We start from the raw sequence: 7582 nt of genomic DNA, 5'->3' as shown, positions 1-7582 counted from the left end.
AGAGAGGAAGACAGGGATAGGGAGGGGGGAAGGAGAGGGGAAAGAGGAAAGGTGCAGGAAGGGAAGGGGAGAGAGACAGACAAATACAGATCCTCCATTCACTGGTTCACTTCTCAAATGGCCACTACAGTATGGACTTGGCCCAGGAACCAGGAACTCCATTTGGGTCTCCCACAAGAATGGCAGGGGCCCAAGCAGTTAAGCCATCTTCTGCTGCTTTCCAAGTTGCATTAGTAAGAACATTGGAAGTAGAGCAGCTAGGACCTGAATGGGTGCCCACATGGGATGCCAGCATCACAGGCTTCTATTTTTTGTTGCTTATGCTATTGATATCACATGCAATGATTCATATTTTTAAAATTTAATTTTACTACCCACAGTTCAGTTTTCTATTAGTTCTGCATCTTTTGGCTTAGTAAATTTATAGAAAATATCCTGACATTAAAGTAGGTTATTAGAATTAAATCATCAATGCTATAAAGAGTCATCAAGGCACATGTGAAAAGCAATCTTCTATTTAAAAAGAAAAATGGATGTATGTAATACCTACTTCATCTGAGTATGCCACTGACATCTTATTAGTGTACTGCCTCTGATAGCTGTCTTTCTGAATGCATACCTCTAGTCTATGAGTATTACAGTAAGACTTGCTAAGTAGAATCTCATAATGAAAAACAACTTTTATAGTGAACTAGCATGGAAGTAAATTACAAGTAAAAATATAATAGCTCAGTGTATTTGACAATCACAATACTATTAGAATAGCTATCCTAAGAGGTCTAAATATGAAAACAAATGTTATATCACTTCTTTATAATCTTTCAAAGTTTAATCGAGTCTACTATAAATTAATTCATATCAGGGTTTCAGTTACATTGATAGATTGTCTTTAGAATAAGAAAGTCACCATTTCTCTGCCTTGCTCTCTTTCAAATTAAATGAAAATAAGTAAAACTTTTCAAAAGTTTTACTTTTGGTCAAACCAGAAACTCAAATATCACTGATTCTTCTGTCTTCTTTATCCCTTTTTCCTACATCCAAACCATCCACCAGTCATGTTACCCTAAACACATCTCAAATCCATCCACTTCTTTCTATTCCTCTGTCTTTGTCCTACATCAAATCACCCTGGTCTTGACCTCTCAACAGCTTCCTAACTTGTTTCTCCCCTCCATTACTGACTCATCAAATTCATCCTTTGTATAGCACTAGACATCCTTATTTAAAATGAAATTTAGATCATATAACTTCTCTGATCCTAACACTTTACTGGATTTCCATTGTACTTCAAATATAATCCAAGAGCCTTTCACGGCTGAACAATCTTATGCTCTCTTCACCAATGTCCTACTTCTCAAGTTCCCAGAGTCTTTTCAACCTCACGGTTTTTGTGTATACTATTTCCTTATCCTGAAACGTTTTGGGTCCTGTTCATCCTTCATCTTTCATCAGTGTTCCTGTGTTGGAGAGCCCTTATCTGACCAAGAAGTATTGTTGCTCCATAATTCTGTATCTCGGACTTTATTTTGCTGTGTACGCACATTTATTGTACAATTCTTAGATCTATGAGTACAGCAACTGTGTCTGTCTTGTCCTTCACTGGATAGTAGATACCTAGCATAGTTTCTGGAACAGCAGAGACTCAGTAAATATTTGTTAAATTTTTAAATGCTAATAAGTTAATGAAATACAATGATTGGGACACAGTGAAATACATGTATAATTAAGGTATGTCAAGATCTCATAATATTTCCAAGGTTATTATGAGCATTCTTCCTCTGTGTTTCCTAAAGTGTTTACTAATTGAGGTTTCTGTTGTTTAGATACTGATTAAATATGTACTCCATTCAGCTAAAAACATTTTTAAAACCTTTTATCAAAGTTTCTAAATAAATCCTTGTATAAACACGTTTTTTAGAACTTGAACCTCTGCTGGAGGCATTTACAGGGTTGGAGCCAACAAAACTGTCAAAGGCAAGAAACTTCCTTTGACCTTGGTACCTCTCTAAACTTCTGCTTTCCCATTCTTTCTCCTCATTCCCAAACACTCACTGTTCTCAGGCTGCTTCTTGCTGCCCTGGACAGTCCCCTGGAGCCCTTTTTGGATTTTTCAATCCTGGGCTTTATGCACAGTCTCCTTCCTCATCAAAACTGGGTAGGTTTCTATTCTGTCTCCTTAGGTCCTAACTAGCTGCTTATCAAGGTAATTTTACAAATTAATCCAAGTCAGTGTTGTGACAATTACGTGTTGCTCTTTCTAGATAAAAGATTCAAGATAGAACTTCAATACTTAAAGTAACTAATGAAGACCCTCAGAATAAAATATGAATTCCAAGGTTTCTTAATGCCCTCAAATAATTTTTTCTAAAGATGGCGCATGATACATTTTAAGCAGGATGTGGAGAATATGGGTCACATTTCTGAAGGAATTTTTTACATGTGGATTTTAATATTCATAACTTGAAGGACAGGCATTAACATAGTACGAGGATAGAGATTTAAATACCATGCGTCAAAATATTTGAAAATCAAAAATAAAGCCAATAATACTGATACAGACATGTTTTACCTTAGCACATAGCTTCCCAAAGACCTGAAAGGCCCAGGTCAAGTTTAGAATTAAATGGATCAGGCTTTCTGGGATGTGCTGCCTTCTGATCTGAAACAGACATCATCCTTCATCTTTTTCTATTCCTGGAGCCATCTGCAGAATGAAGAGTCTCACTCACACAAATGTGAGCCTTCCACTAAGTTTACACTCTGTCCACAGCACCTGGAAACAGCCACTTCTTAGTCTGCCCCTAGGAACAGGGACCCAAGGAAAAAAAGTCCGTGAAACTCTGCAAGGTCCTTCACTTTCTTAACAGAAAATTTCAAGATCTTAGGTAACCAGAACCTGGTCTAGAGTGTTAGACTTCAGCTGAGCAGGTGGATTCCTTAACTTGAGGACAGATGCACAACCAGAGCAAGGCCAGACCAAGGTCTTCTAAAGGGTGGGGTTCAGAGAAGGGATCGGATCCTCTTGCCCAGACCACAATATGTGGTCCCTATTCTGATGGGGGCCTAAAATTAAAGACAGGAAACATTATTGCTAAGAGAGACAGCCTGGGAATTAAGTCCAGGTCTACTTGGCTAAAGAGCTTTTGTTATACCATGGCATTTGCTATCAGGATACGGCATACATCTATCCCATTCCTATACACCTCTTCTTAACTTTTCAGCTATTCCCTATCAAGATCCTGATCAAATCCCTGGTAGTACCTTCCCCATTCTACAAAGTGCTAAGTTCATAATTGTATGTGTGCCCAGCATTGCCAGTCTTGAGTTGACAATAATGATGGGACTTGTGAGCCCTCTGAAAGCATCCAGATAGTCCTGTCTATAACAGATTTCTCATTGCCACAACAAAAAACCAGGTAATTGATGTATGAGGGACTGACCCTGTCCCTTACTCCTAATCCATTATTCTCATCATCCTTTGTCAACCAAAATAGTTTTGGTTACTGGTTGGGAAAAGCAAGGAAAAAAGAAGTCATTTTCCTTTAAATTTCCTAACACCATCCTTGAAATTTATAAGGCAAAACTATCAAAACTAAGAATATTTTAATTAGGGCATAGATTTTTAAATGCATTCTTACTCTAAATTTGTATACAGAATACATAGAAATATTATAAAACATTAATGTTTCATTCCAATAGTAGGATGAAGTCCCTACTATGAACCAGTGACAGAGTAAATAGCAGTGAGTCAAGCAGAAGTCCCTGCATCACTCTGGTCAGGGAGATCAAAGGTAAACACACATATAACCTTTCAGAGATTATAGGAAGTAAAAGAAAGGAAAATATTTAGAGAGAATGATGGAATGGAAGGATTGCTAAAATGGCTAGGGCCTTCTCAGAGCAAGCTTTTGAGTAAAAACAAATCCGCCATTGGAGCTCAAATAATTTTACTGTTATGTACAGTTTTATCATGCTAAGTATCTTGGAAACTTAGTTTTAGGTAAAGGGTAAAGACAACATCAAAACAGAAAACATAAAAGAACAAGTGTAAGAAAATAGAAATGAAATACTATTTTAAGATTGTTAAATGAGCACAATGCAACACTTCTACTTTCAAAACAGTAGGTTTGATTTGTTAAATTACAAAACATTTGTCAAAAATAGAAATGCTGTGTGACTCGGTAGGAGTCTATCTTTAATGTGCACCTTCTTGACTACCCTCCAATATGCCTATACATAACGCCACCAGGAAAATCTGGCCATATTGTTATTAAATGACACATCATGTAAATGAGCAAAAACAACAGGTGTGTTATACATCTGTTCTTTCACCAATCTTGAGAATCTATCTTTAGTGAAGCTATAGTAGAGTGTATAAACTATTAGGGAGAAAAAAAAAAAAGAAAAAGCTAAACCTTTAGAGTTAAAAACCCAAGTAAATAATCAAACAAATATCCCTATTTGGAACTATATAGAATACAATTTCACAATTGTATCATTGACTGGAGTGGTGAAATTGAAATAAGTTTACAGAGGTTTTTTTTGGTTTTTTTTTTTTTTTGGGGGGGGGGAGGCAACTCAGGAAAAGTTCCTTGCCTTATTGTATTCAACAGAAACCTCTTGACCTCCAGATTTTAATTACATGCATCATCATTAATTTAGGAACCCAAGTTAGACATTTCAAAATCATCTTCAATTCTTTATTCATCCGCTTCCCATATCAAATACCTATCAAGGTTTATCAAATCCCTGAGTCTATCAAACTCATCTTTCTCAGCCTCATGTCTTGTTACCTCCTCCCAAAACACTGCTCCATCAAAGTGTTCACAATTTTCACAATGTGTCAGACTTCTGTGAATGCGTTTTTGATGGCTGAAAGGTCCCAAAATCCTTTCTCCATTTGAAGAGCACTTATCCTAACTTCGCCATGCGGTGTGAATGTCACATCCTCTGTGAAGTCCCATAGAACCATGCCAGGCAGTGTTCATTAATCACTGCCTTTTGATCCACCTGAATGTGGTATCAACTTTGCTTCAGGTCAGCCTATAAAGGTTGAATATTGCTAAACTGAAGTGTCTAAAATCCAAAATGCTCCAACATGGCACCACAAATGGAAAGTTTGACACCCGACTTCATGTGATATGTTGTAGTCAAAACACAGGGGCATTAAAGATAATAGCTGAAAATGCAACATATCATTGCAATATCATGTTTAGACTTGGATCCCATCCCCAGGGTAACTAATATGTATGTGAAAATATTCTAAAATCTGAAAACATCCCAGTCTTTAATGTGCTGTACACTGTTATTTAATGCTATAACTAGTACTCCAATGGTAGTTTTTTCACTTTGTGTTGCTATATGGGGCAAACTGTTGAAATATTTACCTAATATATACTAAACTGATCTTCTGTATATAAAGAGAATTGAAAATGAATCTTGAAGTGAATGGAAGGGGAGAGGGAGTGGGAAAGGGGAGGGTTGCGGGTGGGAGGGAAGTTATGGGAGGGGGGAAGCCATTGTAACACATAAGCTGTACTTTGGAAATTTATATTCATTAAATAAAGTTTAAAGAAAAAAAATAAAATAAAATCTGAAAACATCCCAAATCCCAAATACTTCTGGTCCCAAGCATCTCAGAAAACAAATGCTAAACCTGTACTGCACTGTAATTGATTTGCAATCTGCTTCCTTTTTTCTCCAAGATGTTCCATATAGATTATTTTATTCACACATCTTCTTTAAACAGGGCATGTAGTAGGTGCTTGTGTTCAATTCATAGGTTGACTACGGTCTAAGGCAATATATTTGGACTGAAATTAAATGAAAGTTTGAGAACTGTTAAGTAATATATCTATATAAGGAACTAACATTTATAGAAGTCTATTTTGAATTAAGGAATTATATTTATAAAGAAAGCTCATTGAACATCACTGAGACAAAAACAATACTGTTTAAATTAATTCTCTGCTTCCTTAGAAAACATACTCCCAATTCCTAGTGTTTGTACTACTCTTAAGCTGATTATCACATTTATTCAAAGTTCTATATTACTTCTCCTGTTAAACTAGTAGTTACTTCCCATAGGGTCTAAACCTCAAGTTCCTTCTAAGCATGCATCACTAATTACCTTCCTTCTCCAAATCTTGTTGTATTGACTCACTTCTCTGAACTATAATTACCTCCATCAACTTTTCTGATGACTCTCAGTTTAAACCACCACATCCAGCCTGCATTGTTTCTGACTACAGTTATCTAGATCTATTTCCCACAACTATATTAGTCATTCAGTGTCACAAAAAACTATTCTAATTCATCAAGTTTTTCTACTCTTTCTGTTTGAAGGCTTCTGTTCATCTAGTCATTTCACAACATCAGAATTTTCTTTCTCTCAAAAAGAAGGGCCAGCAGCTCTGCTCTTTACAACCATGCATAGATAAGTCAGGTCTATTGCTTAACTGTTGCATTCCCCAACTTTAAATTGAACATGCAATGTCCTCACCTGTTATTATTGGCTTACAAACAAAGCACCCAGAGAGCCTGCTGCCTCTTAGCTTCTCCTTTCCAGTTTCTTGCTGGAAGGTCCTCCTTCAGGTTTCGCTCCAGCCTGGACTATTACTAGGCACAGGACTGCTCACTCCCACCTCTCAGGCTTCCTCCATGCCATTCCTTCCTGCTGGAATGTTCTCCCTGCTCTCTTCTGTTAAACCTCAGTTATTCTCTGCCCATTTACAATAAATGTGTTCAATGTGGCCTCAGATATCACAACTGACACCATCCATTTCGTCTTTTCCCAGCTTACTTTCAGGGTTATATATAGTCATCTGTATTGCCCCATTTCTTTGTCTTCCTGCTTATTTTCCATTCTTCACTTGAATTTGCACTTAACTATGCCAATTAGCCACACTACCATGATTGCTATCTCCATATCATTTTCCTCTAGAACAACCCACTCTCTGCACCCACTGGGCATTTCCTCATGCATCCATCCACTGGAGAAAATGAACTAAAATTGCATCAGGAGAAACTGGAGGACAAAAAAAAAAAAAAAAGGAAATTCTCCATTTCTGAGAATATATCATCGGCTCCCATCTGCTTTGGATAGTTTTCTTGGGTGGCAAGGATTCAGAGCCAGACAAACTGTCCCCATTGCAGTAATAATCGTAGGTCATTTGCATATGTCATTTACTTTCTTTTTGCTCTTTCTCTGAGCTGTCTATGCAAGTTCAGACTCGCTCTGCTCTACTGCCACACCTTCCCCTTTCTCTCCCAGGAAGCCCCACTTAGTTGCTTTACCATTTTAAGAGATTAGCATGGAAATACAGGCCAAGTACTTTCCTTTGCGATCCCTAGGGAGAGAATTTTCTACTCACTGTCATCTTTTCCACTCTGAAGAGTTATTCCTACCCAAAGGACCCCATGTCCCCTTCAGAGGGGACATTTGTGTACGCTTTAACCACTTGTATGCCTAAACATCTCAGCCACTCCTTTGCAGGGACCCATCAAAGATCTCTCAGCTTCGACAGGGTCCTCCTGGTTTCACCCCACCCACAGCAAGGAGACCCTGAAAGACCACATATGT

Source organism: Lepus europaeus, chromosome 3, assembly GCF_033115175.1.
Source record: "Lepus europaeus isolate LE1 chromosome 3, mLepTim1.pri, whole genome shotgun sequence".
NCBI lineage: Eukaryota > Metazoa > Chordata > Mammalia > Lagomorpha > Leporidae > Lepus > Lepus europaeus.
The sequence above is the reverse complement of the archived record's forward strand: the minus strand, read 5'-3'. Positions refer to the sequence as shown.